Below are 18,321 nucleotides of genomic sequence, written 5' to 3'. Positions count from 1 at the left end.
CTCATGATCCCTAGCGACCAGGAATGAGACACCTGACCATACGGTCTGGACCGAGGCCTCGGCTGTATCCCTGAAATTGCTGCGAGACCCCTAAACCAGTGCAGCTGGTGCCAGCGACCACACAGGGGCAGAGTTTGGAAATTGGCCTTCAGCTTGGGCAGGGAGGGGGACCAATTAGCTATGTTTCCCCCGTCTGGGCATGGACTCCTGTGACCAGATGATGTCCTGGGGCTCGGTACATGGTGGCGGTTGCTGGCCTTGCCCCTCTGACTGGTGGCCGCACACCCAGTGATCCAGATGGTGGCTGGACGGAACCCCTCAGAGCACCAATGAGTGTTGGAGGTGCCTACAGTCCCAGGGTCGCAGCGGAGCTGTAGTGAAGGGTTCAGCTGTGTTGACCGAGAAGTGGGGGCTTCGGGAAGGGGGGCCTCCCACCACTCTCTCCCCCTTCCCCTCCATCTTCTTTTTGGCGCACCCACTTAAACTTCACTTACTGGGGCCCACGCCATCTGCGGTGTTCAGCGTAGCACCTGAGACTTGAACCTACATCCCTGGATCTCGTTGGAGAGGTTTTCTGAGGACTGGCCCAGTCGCGAGCTCAAGACGCTCCCGCACTAAGACCTGGCATTGAACCCCTGTTGACTCTGCCTCCTGTACCCCCGTGGTGAGCCCCTGAACTGGTGCGGAGGCTGCACATGAGCATTTAAATCAGGCTGGTCCTACACCTACCCGAGATCCCGCTGACTGTGGAACAGTGCAGGGCGATGGAGGCCTTCTGAGCCAACTGAGGATGTAAGGCTTGTCCCACCTCCGCTGAGACCCCTTGGGGATTTAAGGCCGATATCTTACGCAAGCGAGCTTGGCCATGGTGTTGTGTGGCAGTAGGCATTGGGGTGGAATCCCGTTGGCCTCTACCTATTAAGACCTGCAGACCCGGCGCAGGGTAGGGGCACGCCCCCCATGGTCCATATTCCTGCCGCGCTGGAGCTGCCCCCGGGTGACCAACGATTGTAGACTGTGACCCACATGCCCCACATGTGTTTGCGTCCAAGGAGTCCCATGTTCAACACCCTACATGAGAGTGGCCCACAGTGAGTAAATTTTTTCATGAAGGCCTCCTGGCTATTTCCTCCCCTCAGCCAGAGGGGACCTGGTCTGCTGACCCTCGCCCCCCGTCACATCGTGGCCTCATCAGGGCATGGCATCGGCCTGCCACTAGATGACTTCAGAGTAGGGTGACCCCGGTACCCCTCGGGCCACCAATCGCATTCATCCGTCCCAGAGGGAGCCACCCTTGCAAAGGGGTTCACCCACTGGGACTCAGTGGTGAAAACCCACTCTGAACTTTGGGGCCTTACCATTGTTCTACCCTTGCACCTGAGTCCTTGAACATCCCTACCCCGGCATTATACAATGGAACTGAATGCCCCAGTGCCCCTTGAGTGTTAACTCTGACTCTGAAGCGCACCAGCTCTGACCTAGCGAGCCCTTCCTTCACCAATCATGGGGAAGGACCACGTCCTCAAATCCTCCGCCACCCACACACAAACAAAAATGGCCCAGTTCACCACAGTGGACCACGACCCCCCAGACAGAGCTATGGGCAGCCTGTCCCTCCCTGGTAATGACCTTGCTGCAATCCTCCAAGCCATAAATGCATCCAGAACGTCCAAGGAAGAGAAGATTGGGGAAGTCCGCGTTGACATGTCTCTTATCATGCAGGACCTACCCAACGTCACAGCCTGTATCTCGGAAGCTTAACCTCACCTCTCCACCGTGGAGGACGTCATCCACCAGCTACAAGAACAAGTGGCCCGTTTACAATCCCACACAACAGACCTACATAAAAGAGTTGAAGACACTTAAAATTGCCCGCGTCACAACAACCTGCATCTGGTGGGCTTTCCAGAAGCTAGCGAGCAAAGTCAGATGGCCACCTTCTTTAAAACCTGGATATCCCTGGTTCGCTATCGAGCAATCCCACTGCTCGCTTGCATCCAAACCAGCACCTAGGGCTCCTCCTCGCCCTATAATCACCCAGGTATTCAACTTTAAAGACCCACACTCAATCCTCCCTGAGACCTGGACCCTGGGCCCACTGAAGTTCCAGAACCACACCATCATGGTGTTCCCAGAATATACCAGGGAAGTGCAGACCCAACGGTGCTCCTACATGAAGGTCAAATAGAAACTGCGTAACCTAGGCCTCCAATACAAAGTACTCTTCCCTGCCCGACTCCGAGTTGACTCCCCTCAGGCTGCTTGGACTTGGCTGAACGAAGAGCACTCCCTAGGGACCTAACAAATTCCTCCACCAACCCACTCTGGACCGCAGGCCTCAAGACCTCTAGCCCCTAAACAATGCAGGAGGCGCACACAATTCTGCAGACGCCGTGGTGGCTGTGCAGACATCCCCAGATCGCTGAGCCCAACTACCCCCCTTGCTGAGCCCAACTACCAGAGGTGTAGAACCATGTTCTACCCCTCTAGATCTCACCCTAGACAAAGGAAGAGATCAACTGATGACTCCTCCAGAGAACGCACCCCACAGGGTACCCTAGACTGGGTAGCCACAGGCTCTGACCTTTCCCGTAGCCCAGTAATATGAACGCTCCTCCGAGGGATGGTATGGCTGGCGAGGAACATCATCACTACCTGAACTTGACACTGTTAATGCTACATTTAAATCCTACATGAGCGGAGGGATCCACCACGTTTATTCTGTACTAAACACTATCGTTTAGCTTGTTTCTATTGCGTTGTAGTGTGACAGCTGCTTCAGTTCTGGAAGTATAGGGCGGGGTGGGGAAGGGTGGATTCTGGTCATTGTCTGAAGTTTCATTTCAGGTTTTATTTCAGGTTCATACTCCATATCTTCCATCCCAAGCAGCACGATGCACTTTCAAGCGACCGCATCCCAAACACATGGTGATTCTACACAATGGGCACAACTTTGAATCTCTACTTTCATTTCCCACCCGAACTCGCCACAGGGCACGGCCCGGGGTGCTCCCAGTACTTCCCATCTTCCATGACACACATATCAACGGAATACCTCTCTCCTCAAGTAACGTCCTGGAATGTAAATGGCCTGCTTGATCGCATCAAACGCAAGGCAGTTCTGAACTATGCCCAGCAACATTCCCTCCACATTCTCCTGCCTCAGGAGATTCACCTCATGGGATTCATCTGTGCCTTTCTGGTGCGCTATGGTTTCAACAGAGTGTGGCACTCGGGCTTTCATAGGGGCTCTCAAGGGGTAGCAATTCTACATAGAAAGACCTTCCCGTTTGTCCTCTCTTACGTTATCAAAGACCCGCAGGGTGGTCTTGTGACACTGGGTGGGAACGTTTCACATCTTTTTTCTATACACATCCCCCCATGGCTATTACCTCAATGCTACAACATCTCACTGACTGCATCTCCAAGTTACCCAAAGGTCAGATGCTCCTGGGTGTGGACTTTAATGTGGTTATGCAATCCTCCCTCAACACTACAGGGGCCCTCTCCTCTACCAGGTTGATACACACCAAGAAATGATCTGACTGGGTGACCACTTTGGGCATCTGTGACATATGGAGGGTCTGGAACCCTCGCTACATGTACACTTCAGTGGCGCACCATTGCCATGCCCATATTGACATGATTTTTATGCCAGCCCCGAACTGCCAACCAGTGACCGCGATCTCCATTCTTCGCAGAGGAATCTCAGACCATTCAGCAATCTGTATGTACCTAGGCTGCATCCTGGATGGGCTGTGCCCTACATGATGTCTGAATGCCTGGTTCCTTCAAAATATAGAAATCTGCAAGGCCGTGGGTGAGGAACTAAAACATTACTTCCTTACAAACCTGGGCTCAGTGGCCTCGCCAGGTATTCTCTGAGAGGCCGGTAAGGCTACCATCCGGAGGGTGGCCAGAAGCCACCTTCGGGGGCAGCATCAGGCTCAAGATGGTCGCCTTGCTCTCTTTGAAGCCCAAACACTCCGGCTGGAGACGGACCTGGCTGGATCCCTGAACGGGACCCACGAAAGGCAGCTAGCGGCCGTGCGTGAAGAGATAAAACAAACTGCATTGGAATCAGTTAAACTGCTGTGGCGCTCGTCTGTCACCCGTATATATGGGTGGCCGGACAAAAACGGAAGACTCCTCAACAGATTGGCTTCCTATCCCTTAGCATCTCGGATAATTCCCGAGATCTCTCAGGAACCACTTGCCATACCCCACCAGAGATTGTGCTGGCTTTTGCCAGATTTTATTCTCATCTATACTCGGCACATGGGCTGGAAGATAATCTTGCAGACTTTCTTAGTCCCTTGCAGGTCCACATTCCCTGCTTATCACAGTCAGAAGCTGCTAGCCTGGACCTGCCCTTCTCTCCAGAGGAGATAGGTGTGGCAATCTCCCAGCTGGAGTCTCAGTAGACTCCGGGACCTAATGGGACCCCCCAAGAATATTACATGTCCTATTGTGACCAGCTGGTCCCCCATCTCGCAGCCTTGGTTCACCATGTGGCGGAAGTCGGAGCTTTTCCCCAGAGACAGACACAGCCACCATTGTGGTCATCCCTAGAACCCAACCACCTTTGTCGCCTTGCACAGATTACCAGCCGATCTCCCTGATCAACACTGAACTTAAAGTCTAAGGCAAAGTTTTGGCCCAACGCCTGCACCTACTCCTTACCAAACTGATCCACCCGGACCAGTATGGTTTCCTTCTGGCATGAGCCACCAGACATTGCCTATGGCACCTACATTTAGCGCTCGCTAACCAACAAGCACTCACCCCCTACTAAACACTGCTCTTCGTGGACTTCGAAAAGGCATTTGACACGGTGGACTGGCATTGCCTCAATGAAGTACTCATAAAAATTGGCAAGAGTCAGCAATTCAGACGCTTCATCCATGTCCTCTACTCCAACCCTTGAGCCAGAGTGTTGGTCAACAGATGTCTCTCCGAGGTATTCCCCATCCAGAGGGGCACGAACCAGACCTGCCCCCTTTCTCTACTCCTTTTCACTCTAGCGATGGAGCTCCTGGCGTGTCTTGTCCACGCAAATGATTTGATTCAGGGCTGGTCGTGGGGAAGCCACCATGTGGATAAAATTGCATTATATGCGGACGATGTCTTGATTTTTCTCGCTGACCCGGCCCGCTCTGCCCCCAGATGTCTCCACTCCCTTCAAAGCTTTGAGAATGTCTCGGGCCTTCGACTGAACCCGGCCAAATCAACTCTTGTGCCTCTCTATCCCTCCACGGAATGTTTTGATTGGCAAACTAATATACCTATTAGATGACAGTTGTTTAAATACGTTGGCATATGGTTTCCCCTACTCCCTGAATTAGAATAAGCACTGAATGTCACCCCACTTGTTAAGAGGATTAAGAAGGACCTCAGTTGCTGGCAAGCCCTACCACTCAATCTGCTCGGAAGGGTGGAACCATTTAAAATTATGATTCTCCCCCATTTTTCTATACATTATTCAAAATACTCCCTTCCACTACCCCCGTAGCTGGCTCAGAGAGCTCAACACAATGATCGTACAATTATTATGGGGAGCGGGAATATCAGAGATGTTTCTTGATCGATGCCACATTCCGTCCTGCGATGGGGGCTTGGGCATGACTGAGTTGTATTATGCTACCTGGCAACACAGCTGCTTGTCCTCCATGAATGGTTCACAGGGGAATGGTCTGACCCTGCTTACCAAACCGAATACCACGACATGGACTTCCCTCAAATCCAATCCCCCATCCTCAAGACGCTCCAGACAGTGACTCAAATGGTCTTCCTGGCCTGGCATCATACACATTGGGAAGCCAAACTGACACAACAAACTTTTCTCTGTCAGCGTACGTGGCTCAGTGAGGTGGCAACATTGCGAGGGTTCACGCAATGGGACCTTATTGGTATCTCCCAGCTGGGTGACGTGTGGACAGGAGACCATATATAAACCTTCCAGGACCTACAGAGTCGCTTCTCCCTCCACACCTCACAATTCAACAGATACTTGCTACTCCGGCATGCCTTAGGTCCACACATCTCAATGGGTACCACACTCCCTGAATTCAGCCAACGAAAAGCACAGGTCATGATGGGGAATGTAGGGAAGGGAGGCATATTCTACAAATACCACACCCTCACGAACAACAGCCCCACCTTCCGTGACCTGCTTAGAGCTCGCTGGGAGGGTTGGATAGGTCCCTTGAGGAGGAAGACTGGCGAGATGTCCTGATGGCCCCCAAAATGATCACTACCTCAGCCAGGCTCCCTCTTGTCCAGACCTACTACCTCCTTACTGCATATCTCACTCCAGTTTGCACGCACAGAGCAGGGCAGCATGCCTCGCCTGAATGCACACTATGCGGACACTGCCTGGCAGACTTCTTCCACAGTGTCTGGTCTTGCCCCCGCCTCACAAACTACTAGGATAAAATAGAATCGGAGCTTACCCACATTCTGGGCTGGCATGTGCCCCACGACACTACATGCCTTCTCATGGGCATTACAGACAAACTATTCCTGGGGACAGCTGTTATGGTGGCTAAGCACATTTTTGCCGCGGCCTGAGCTCGGCCCCCCAATTACTAGATGGCGTAAGGGTGGACTAGTGCGCTGCACAGGAAAACCCCTTATTTGAGGCCAGGGGTTGCCCAGCCAAGTACCAGAAGGTATGGGGCTAGTGGACAGACCACATGGGTTAACGGGCCGAGAGTAAGGACGCCTCTGCTCGCTACACTACCCCCTCTTTTTGTTTGCCATGTTAAATGCCTGTCCATTGTGCTACCAAATTGTTTCACAACTGATGATTGATATTGTAATGTGTGCAAACTTACCTAATGTGCTGTCATGTGCTGTCAATGCTCACTTTTCTTTGTTCTTTAAAATCAATAGAGTTGATTGTCAACAAACAAAAATGTTCGAATGATTAATTCATGTTTAGAGTGAGACACTTTCAAATTAATGAGGCTGTAGAAGGTCATTGTAGAATCAAATACCCTAAAATGGAACGATGTGTCAGAAACACAGCTCACCTTCCTGTTACCATTCACATTTATATTTTTGTTTAAGAAAGAGTTGAATAGAAAAATAACAGATCAACCCCTGTTGTGTCGAGTGAATGCAAATGTAGTGTCTCTAAATGAATTTGGGACAATTCTCCCCAAAAAACCTTTGTTCAAATTGGTGCTGTGTGACAGAGTGCACTCACATAAAGTAAACAACCAGAAGAGGAGAAAGAGTGGGGGAAGTAAGCAATGTCAATGTACCAGGAGTGAGCATTGCAGAAACACTGGAACTTACACAGGAAGGGCACCAGAAGCAAAACTCAAAATTATGACCTCCGAGATACTGAAAGTGGAAAACGCGAAGCTAGGATGCTGTAAAGAAGCAGACAAGAGTAAAGAACAAGGAAGGAGGCAACAAATGTTCTGTACCCAAGAACATAGCAGTAACTATCTAGATTAGCGCAAGGGCTGCGGTACTAGGAACATAAAAGAGAAGAGGTGCCAGAAAAAGGAAACTGAGGAAATTCGGCAGCACATAAACTCTATCAAGACAGAAGCATCTGGGAGGTGTAGCCATTACCAGACATCTGACCCAGGCATCATATTATGTTGCCAAAATAGGCTTTGATCAGCATATCATGCTATGCCCAGTCATGTACCTTTTAAAAAGGAAATTAAATGCCTTCTTGTCCAAAGACACTTTGGTTGTTTGAGAGAACTTACGCTACTTCTTGATCTAACATTGGTCTGCAGATCGACTTCCGTAGATTCCTTTCCACCTTGCTTTTCCTTCCCTTACATGCGCCTTAATAGTCCCACCCGGTACTTTCTTCTTTCTGCTGACTATTCCAACTCTACACAATGGCTGATCTTCCCTCCGTCTGTAGTAGTCGGTGGGTAACCTACTGTTTTCTAAAGTTGCTTGGCCTTTTGTTGTTATTTTATCGTGCTGCTGTATCTGCAAGCTGCTTATATTTATCATTATCTGTAATGTCTTGTAAAGCACTCTGCTGCCTTTGGGCGAAGTTCCCAATATACAAAACTGCATAAATAAAATAAATAAATGGTGCAGCTGGGAGAGCACCCGGAGGCTGCTGCTGAGTTTCACATGGAAATAAAATAATATAGTGAGAGACACCCAGCAGTCTGAATAGTTGCATATGAGGGACTTACATCTCAATACAAAATCAACGAGTCTAAGTCTAGAGGTCCTAATCTATCCACATTTAATGGAAGGTACAGACAATAAAGTGGGAAATGATATCAGAGGGATGAGATGAACCCTCTTTAGTAGAATGATTATACTTATTTCGTCCAATCAACCAGGCAGCTCACAAGCTAACACTTGCCTTGCTCTTCACAATGTGAAGCTTAGTGTAGGGAGGGCTCTTGGAGTAGCTGCATGCCAAGAAGAGGACAGCGAGGGAGAGAACCTGAATGAGACAAGAAGAAAGAAAGATATCTAGCAATAAAGGAAGAAGAAATATGACAAAGATGTTTTGTTACAGTAGCAAGATCTTAAACGGTAGTATCCACTTTTGTTGTTCACAACTAAGAGCCTATCAGTTAGAGTAAAAGACTTGCATTTGTAAGAGAATTGGAACACATGAAACAAAATACCTTTGGTTTGGACTGTGAGTTTTTTCTGATGGGATAAATGTTATACAGTTATATAGATAGATCAACAAGAATTGTAGAGCATCAATAAAATGAAAAGTCGATAAACCTAGCGTCCCCTATTATGTCTGCCCACCCGCATGCTGCTTAAAGCAAAATTGTCAGATAAATTGGCAATGAAGGCTGGTGTTTTACAGGCAGCTCTGAAAGGTCACTCATGAAAAGTACGCTACTTTCATGCTGTATCTGTAGGGATTCTCTCTCTCCTCGGATCGCCTCCTGTGCATTGTTCACTGTATCCCTTCAGCTGCATATTCTTTGTTCATACATAACACAAATGTGTTGCAGCACTTGATGATGAGGTGAATCTTTTTGTTAGCTTACCACGTTCAGAGGAAATTGTGTGTACGTTTTGCCCCTATTACAAGCAAGTCTGAAGCTAGTTGGGCAGCCAAATACATTTTATTTTCATTTTGTAAGGCTGGTGTTTACTGAACATCATACTAAATTGCAAACTAGGACATTATTGATGACATTCAGAGACATCCTATGTTTCAGTGTAACAACTTGAGAAATAAAGTGAATTAGTTGCAAGATGGGGGTACAATGACTACTGAAAAAGAATGAAGAAACTTGACTTCTTAAATAGTGTAATTTTGCCTAAGCATGATCTAACTGTAATTCAACATAGTGTTGCAGAGCAAAATGCAACAATTCCCTCACCCCAAACAAGGAACACTTAATTCTCAGGCAGGAAAACACTGGATACAACTTTTTTATTAAGAAGTTAAAAAGTAATCTCCTGAACAATTATTAAGTCAAAAGTATGAGACAGCACTTTACAGAATATCCTCCAGTGAGCAAATACTAAGTCATCCCACCACTTATGCAGGAAATATGGGCAGTGAGCACTAAAAAGCTCTCACATGTAAGACTAAAGAACCAATCAGAGAATAAAAGTAGATGTAAGAATCACTATGTTTGAAGTGGGATGAAGTGTACAAAAACCCCTTTTTCTATAATTGTTGCCATAGCAGTCATGTGGCGTGTATCCCAATTTAATAGCGTTAATCAACCAACGCATATAAAAATTCTACCTACTGAAAGTTAAAATTCATGGGCCACACTGAAGGCCCATAAACTGCATTTATTCAGGCAGTCATCATTATTACCCATGAGGGTTTAACCGAAATAATCACTATTGAAAGTTAACCATTGAATGTTTTGACTATAAATGTGTTCAAATCAGTGGGATGATTTCGGATTTTTTCTAACTTCACCCTGAGGGATATTCACAAGGACTTATCTTCGATTTATCTCCACCTTAACGCATCAAAAGTGGAGATAGAATTAACACCCCATTCACAAGCTGGTGCAAACTGCAGACATCGCCAGTATTCCCATGATAACTGCCCCAAAATGTATCTCCACAGTGGAAACCACCAACTAACCCTAATAAGATGCAGAGTAGGTGTTCCCGTGCAAAAACACACGATAAAACCACAACACCACTTTAACAACGAACTGCCAGATCTGCGATGCTAATAAAAAGCAGGGAATAAGACGTGCAGGACGACTACCTGCAGCATAAAAAGGAGCCCAGCCAAGAGCCACACCTGAAGACCCACAGATGCCATGGAGACAATGATCATGCAACGCGGATAACCATGAGGGTCACAACACTGACCACAACTACCCCAGGAACACCACCACCCCCAGGCCCCGTCCCACCCCTCCCACCCCCACAGAGGCAGCGTACACAAAGACAGCAGACCCACCTGAAATGCACCTGCTGCCCAGACCCAACGCCAGAGGAGGACATTGCCCACTACAGGCCCAACCATCCCCTACATCCTACCCCCATCCCCCACCTGCTGACGGTCTCATCCCAACGGACAACCAACATCCCTCCACAGAGAAAACTGCTGGTTGCGCAGCACATGCCGGCCTCTGGTGCCATCCAACCCACAACTGCCAGAGTCGGGGTAGTCACACAGCCAGCCCCATCCAAGGTCATCACACCTGTCCTGGATGCCAACATCAGCCTGGTACCATAGCACCCCCACGTCACCCACACTGCGCAGGAGCAGCTGGAGACCAAGCAAGGACCCTACGCCATACCTGGATTCCCTCATGTGTCAGGGACAATCAACTGCACACATGTATCCCTCATGCCCCCTGACCACACTGCAAACATCTACCACAACAGAAAGCACACACATACCATGAATGTGCAGGCAATAGTGGACAGCCTGGGACTCCTCAACAATGTCATGGCCACCTTGGCCGGCAGAGTTCATGATACACACATCTCCTGACAGCCCATCATCACCCAGCGCTCCCAGGATGGCACACATGGAAATGCAGTGCCCGTTCGTAAGTCCAGAATAAACACAACACATACCTCCAGTCCACAGTCATACAACTCTTGACACTGCCAATGGGCATGCAGCACAACTACATACAACATGACACACAACATGCCAACCTACCAGTCACGACAACATAACTCCATTGGGAATCCGGCCTTGCCATGCCCACAACCCAGCCACGGCATGGTACCACAGACACACAATAGCAGGATGTGAGGAGAGGCGTGGATGCATGAGTCAGATACCTGGCCTCATTCGCAGCGCGATCACAGCCATCCATGGGCTGTACACCTGTGTCCGCCCTGTCCGGACCATTTGCATACCTTGAAAGGTCAGTGTCACTGTGTTGTTGGCATGCCACTGGACAGGCGTGGGCAGGCATTACAATGGTGTGCGGTAGGAGTGCACATGATGCAACCGCGCACACAATTGTTGGGGATTGTGGGAGGGAGGAGCAGCTGTGTGGCAACGTAACACACAGTGAGGCCGCTCATGTGTCACATGCTGGGCATATCATCCATTATTCCCAGGGTAGCAGACATCCCACCACACCCATGACAGGCCTCTGTACATCTCCTGTTTGCATGCAGATGGTGAAGTTACTGTAGGAATGAAAGGTCCTTTGTCTGAACTATCAGGCGGTAGCACATTTGCAGCTCCGAGCAGGAACTTGCATGTGGCCAGTACTCCATGACAGATACAATAGCATTTGCTTGCGATTCCCACACTACGCACTGCCTGAATTGAGACCAACGTGTACACATCCCACACGCAGAAGTCCGTGGTCATATTTAGCGTGCGTGAAATGGCCTTCACACGTACTCCCACCCCAGGCTTGCATCCGTTGAACACAGACACTGCTCATTGCACCGTGCTGTGCCATATCATCCACAGGACTGGTGCAGGGCAAGCCATTTGCGCTTCAAGCAGAGCCACTGATGCAATGGAAGACCATCCCGGACACATGCTCAACTCCAGTCTCGTGGACCTGTACTGAGCACATCTGCTGCATGTACTGGGGCACTTTGGCAGTGCTGCGGATCAGTTACCAGCTGAACTTCCGCCTTGCGGACGTCACCTGCATTCAGCCTGTGTTGCATTGTCATGAGGTCATATTTGAGTGGTCCATGGATGTCTGCCTCTCCAACGTAATGGTAGCTGACCTGGATTTCAACGTGTGTGTGCACCCCCATTGGCCCACGACCGGGAGTGTCACCGTGATGCCTGTTTATGGCATGCATGGATGTTTGGCATGCAGGCTGGAAACTGGAACCGGGATATTGCACGAGTCGTCATGTGCAGTGAGCACATTGAGCCACTACCGGATTGGGCTTTATTGCACATTGGGTCTAGTGGTTGGAGTCAACACATGTGTCCGGGTCAGCTGATGGATTATGTCGACGACATGTCGAATGTGGTGGACAACGATCGCTCATTGGAGATGTTGGCCTACGCTGCTGCACTCGCGTTCATGGATGAGTGACAAGGTACCTGCAGACGCAACTGGATGTGACCCATTGCACGTGTCCTGATGCCTGGTTGCATGTTGGAAATCTGGTCACATGTCCCAAGCCGACAGTGGACATGGCTGCATTGGCCTGGACTCATGATCCAGGCGCAGCCAACCAACGCGGGTTTTTCACTGACTTTTGTTGGGGATGGACTCCCCCGAGGTGGACGTGGGCGCTTTCCTATGTTCCTCATTCAGGCATGCTGCTGTATTGGTCTACATATCATGGGACTTCTCTTGACACGCACTTGTTGATAAATTTTCCGCACTTTCACTTGTCTCCAACTGAGTTGTGTCTTGCTTTGTCTACCAATGTGTGTGTCACGGACTCTCTGGCTCCCTGCCATATGTGCATTGCTATCCCATCAGGATTGTGGGTTTGTGCATTATCAGGTCCCTGTTTCCTGCATTGCCAGATGCGCATTGCTGTTTAGTGGCCACAGGCGGATGCACTTGTGTCCTGAGTTCGGTTGTGCAAATGTTGGTGTTTGTGCCACATTGAGTTCGATGTTGGGGTACTCTGCTTTCTATGTGTGTGTGCTGCATTGTGTGTGAGATATCCCTTCAGCTCTGATTTGGCTCACCCTTCTCCCTTTCAGGCAGTGTGGTTTTCACTTCTGTGCTTGTTCAGTGGTGTGATATACGATATTGCCGGGTTGTGTGACTTGTGCTCTTGGGTGGTGTTGTTACTTTTGGGCATGGTTTGTCTGCAGTTGTGCTGCGGATCAGTTACCAGCTGAACTTCCGCCTTGCGGACGTCACCTGCATTCAGCCTGTGTTGCATTGTCACGCAGGCATATTTGAGTGGTCCATGGATGTCTGCCTCTCCAACGTAATGGTAGCTGACCTGGATTTCAACGTGTGTGTGCACCCCCATTAGCCCACGACCGGGAGTGTCACCGTGATGCCTGTTTATGGCATGCATGGATGTTTGGCATGCAGGCTGGAAACTGGAACCGGGATATTGCACGAGTCGTCACGTGCAGTGAGCACATTGAGCCACTACCGGATTGGGCTTTATTGCACATTGGGTCTAGTGGTTGGAGTCAACACATGTGTCCGGGTCAGCTGATGGATTATGTCGACGACATGTCGAATGTGGTGGACAACGATCGCTCATTGGAGATGTTGGCCTACGCTGCTGCACTCGCGTTCATGGATGAGTGACAAGGTACCTGCAGACGCAACTGGATGTGACCCATTGCACGTGTCCTGATGCCTGGTTGCATGTTGGAAATCTGGTCACATGTCCCAAGCCGACAGTGGACATGGCTGCATTGGCCTGGACTCATGATCCAGGCGCAGCCAACCAACGCAGGTTTTTCACTGACTTTTGTTGGGGATGGACTCCCCCGAGGTGGACGTGGGCGCTTTCCTATGTTCCTCATTCAGGCATGCTGCTGTATTGGTCTACATATCATGGGACTTCTCTTGACACGCACTTGTTGATAAATTTTCCGCACTTTCACTTGTCTCCAACTGTGTTGTGTCTTGCTTTGTCTACCAATGTGTGTGTCACGGACTCTCTGGCTCCCTGCCATATGTGCATTGCTATCCCATCAGGATTGTGGGTTTGTGCATTATCAGGTCCCTGTTTCCTGCATTGCCAGATGCGCATTGCTGTTTAGTGGCCACAGGCGGATGCATTTGTGTCCTGAGTTCGGTTGTGCAAATGTTGGTGTTTGTGCCGCATTGAGTTCGATGTTGGGGTCCTCTGCTTTCTATGTGTGTGTGCTGCATTGTGTGTGAGATATCCCTTCAGCTCTGATTTGGCTCACCCTTCTCCCTTTCAGGCAGTGTGGTTTTCACTTCTGTGCTTGTTCAGTGGTGTGATATACGATATTGCCGGGTTGTGTGACTTGTGCTCTTGGGTGGTGTTGTTACTTTTGGGCATGGTTTGTCTGCAGTTGTGCTGTGCTTAATGTTGCATGTGTGCCTTTGTGCCCATCTCCTACCACCCCCCAGTCCCTGCTGGTTCCTCTCCCTGTTGCTGTTGTGTCTGTTGTTTTGGGCAGTTTTTGGTCCCCGAGTCCTGCCACCATCTCCAGACTGATTTGGTGGACACCATTTCCTCCATGTCATCCAACTCCAGTTGTGGTGCCAGACTCCCACATCCGGTGTGCATTGCTTCCTTCTCGTTGATGGCGTGTTTCTGCTTGTTTGTGCATTTTGCATAGTTCCAGATGTTCTGGTTTTCTTCCATTATCCTCGTCCAAGATGGCCTGACATGTACAATGTTTTGTTGCCATCGTGTCTTGTGGGGTTGTATGCTAGCTCGGGTTGCCTCCATTGTGCTTGGCTGTTGTTTTCTGTTTGGTTTGCCTTTCTTTTTCAGGCTTTTGTTGTGCTTATTCCCGCCTGCCGTGTGTGCGGCGGGCCGGGTGGTGCTTATCCCTGCTTTTCTCATCGCGAATGGGCACATCGCACATTTTTTTGTTGTGGTTTGTGTTTTTATCTCCGACGAAGTGGTTGTATCGCGGACACCGGCCGCGGTTTCGGCAGACTATCGCATGGTACCACCTTGTTCTGAATTACACGTTGACACAGGGTTATTTTCCCACAAAGAACGGCGATGTGTAAAGTTGCGTTAGCATTTTTTGGTGATGTTTAGCACACGTTCTTGTGAATATAACCCCTCGGTGTTTACTTTAATGAGTAAAATGAAATGTATTAACTCTGAACCAGATTACATACAACAGAAAGAGTGGAAAAAAATAAAAAGTATTCCCACCTCCAAGAAGGTACCAATACAAGGGCAATTCTTAAATCGAATTTTGGGGGTACCCCAGATCTCATGAGTGAAGGCATGGGTTGGCTGATACCCCTATTTTCACTGCTTGTTGTACTTGGCCCTTTTGGCAGGTTCACCCCGAAACTTTTTGCATTTGCCTAGCCTGTTTCTGTAACCTGGTGTTGGTGATATTAGGCCTCTGCGCACTTTTCCCTGTTGTCTACTGTAAAGTGCGTGCGCTCTCTGTGTATGTGTGGTGAGAGTGGCCCGCCCTCCCATAGGAATGCATGGGGAATATGTGTGACCATGGTAGTTCCTGGTGTGTGGGGAGTGCAGGGTCGAGTTTGGTATGTGCAAACTCGTGTGATTAAATACTGCGCGATGATGTGCATGGATTTATTGTGTCTAGTGGAGAAGTGCCACTTCTACAAGTTGGCATGTCTGTGCAGTAAATGTGAATTGACTGTCTGGCTTGCGATTGGCTGGAGCTGGCTGGTGTGCCTGGCTCCAGGAGTCAGGATGGGTCTGCCCCTTTGGTGAATAGAGAGATCTGCATGTTGATGAAAGGGAGGAGTGAACCTGGGACCTGAATAGGGCTGTGCCTTCCCTACATAATGCTGGCTCCACCCCCTGTGGTGTGTCTGATGTCCCTGACCCATCCTATGAATAGCCAGAGGGGCTGAGCAAAACAAAGCGCTCAAGAACCAGTTGCATCCGGTTCACCCCTTGCCTTCACCTTTGGAGAGGTGTGGGCTGCACAGCGCGATACTGCTGACCCTTGAGAGGGGCTTCCCCGACGAGGGATTCCCCTGGGATGCCATGATCTAGCGGGTGCCCACCCGCTGATTTGTTTATACTTCGAGCACAGGTGCCCACCCAGCGTCTTCGGTTTCCTTTGCTAAATTAATGTAGGTTCCCACCTCGCGAATCGAAGCCCTAGCGGGTGCCCACCCCGCATGCCAGCATTCTTTTTTATGTCGAGGGTGCCTACCCCTCATTTTAATGTGGCTGAAATTGCCCCGGGAGATTGTCCCTGCAGCCTGCCTGGTTGTGGGCGGGCCCGCTGACGGAAGAGGAAGTGCGGCAGGAAGTTGAGCTGTGTCAGGAGGAGGATGGGAGCCCACCCCGCCTCCTCGCGTGCTGGTAGCAAGTCCCGGGTGAGGAGGTGCGGCCGGTCCACGGGGCTCTCGCGATGAAGAGAGAGCCCGGCTTTGTGAGGGTACCAGAGGAAGCCGGAAGCAACGTGAGAAGGGACACAGGAAGGCTCCCAGTCTGACGCGGGGATCCCGTGTTTGTGAAGGGAGCCCCGCGGTGCCAGCCGCGATGTTCGAGAGAGCCCTGAGGGGTGGGGGCTCTTCGGCTGCACGGCCAGGATCCCCGGTGAAATGGAGAGGATCCCGGCACCTGTCCCGAGTCTGAAGGAGATCGGTGAGTACAGGCTGAGTCCGACAGCAGGGAGGGGGGTCCATCCCGAGGCACGCTGTTGGTGCCTGCCCTCATAGTTGTTTCCCCTGAGCAGCTCCACCAGAGAGCGGGCCGCTCCCACTTTGTGATTGCCTGTTCCGTTTAGGAGCCAGGTGGCTCCAACGATTGGCCCCAGTATTCATTTTAAGAGCCAGAGGGATCTCGCGCGGGGCATGATTTGTTTGAGCCTGCGAGCTCCAATGTCGGGTCCTACCTGTTTACCTGTGCCCAGAGGGGCCCACACTCAATTATTGGAGGAGTCAGGGTGCTCCATGGGACCTGTTCATTTGCAGAGCCAGGTGGCTCCACCATGGGCACCTTTGTTTAAAGCGCCAGCGCGCTCCCCAGTGCTTAGGGGCCAGTTCTCCCCATTAGTTGGTGCCTAGTTTCAGGATCCAATGTGCTCCAGGAGTCATGGTTAGTTGTAGAGCCTAAGGGGCTCCAACCTGTGGCGCAATTTGTTCTAAGGGCTACTGAGAGCCCGTGCCCCAGTTTCTTATTTCTTAAGTGCCCAGCAAGTAGTGGGCAGCTGCACCGTTTAGGCGCAGTTACAGGGAGAGTCCATGAGAGGGACAGAAGTGGTACAGAGGTGCCAGGCCTTCCACAGCTGCGCAGCACTTAGTGCCAGCTGCAGCATTTAGGCCCTGTTCTTGTTCTCAGCCGCCCAGCAAGTAGTGGGCAGCTGCAACGTTTAGGTTTGCACAGATGGCCCACCCCTGACTGGCGCTGCGTTGGCAGCGTGCCCTGACATTCTGGACATAGGGCATTTGAGCCCCTTCGTGTGATGGCCAGTTGGCGAGGGGGCTGGTATGTGGAAAGGGCGCAAGGCCCTAATGTAATTATGTGCTAAAGTGATGTGGTGCTAGGAAATGTATTGTGTATAGTATGTTTTGCTTACCCTGTATTCGATACCTCTAGATATGGTTTAGGCCTAGGAGATTGTTTTACCTAAGGAGGTTTGTGTTAGTGAGATTGTACTTCAGTGTGATTTACGCCCCTAATGTGAGTTATACTTAGGTGGTAGGGTCTAATGTGTTTATACTAGTGAGGAGATTACATAATGTAGTTTATGTTACAGGTTGAGGTGGAGTACAGTGAGTACCAGTGGCTACTAGTTGTAGGTTTATGATCTATTTTTACTTGTACCAATTTATGCTAAGTGTGGATCCTGACAGTGGCCCACATGGCCCTGCCATGTGTAAATAATCCCTTGTGAATATTGTCCGTGCCAGTTGGCACACTGTATATTGTGTGATTACTATCTGATGTGTTTTGAGAATACAAAAGTTATGTTTATATAACTTTGTGTGGAGTTCCTTTTGTGGTGTGCCTGGGATGTTGTTGCTGTATGCGTGCGCAAATGCTTTACACATTGCCTCCAGGATAACCCTGTCTGCTCGTGCCAAGCTACCAAGGGGGTGAGCAGGGGTTATCTTTGGCGTGTAACTCCCTTGCCCTGACTAGAGTAGTGGTTTCTGCCTGGCTTTGGCGCAAGCCTTAGCCAACCAGAAATCCCAGTTCTAACACTGCTGCAGCATTATCATTTCCTCGTTTGAAACCTGCCTCACGGAGTATCAGCTAATTTATTAGTGGGCCATGAGGGCAAGTTCAGGATATTTT

The sequence above is a fragment of the Lissotriton helveticus genome, chromosome 3_1 (genome assembly GCF_964261635.1).
Source record: "Lissotriton helveticus chromosome 3_1, aLisHel1.1, whole genome shotgun sequence".
NCBI lineage: Eukaryota > Metazoa > Chordata > Amphibia > Caudata > Salamandridae > Lissotriton > Lissotriton helveticus.
The sequence above is the reverse complement of the archived record's forward strand: the minus strand, read 5'-3'. Positions refer to the sequence as shown.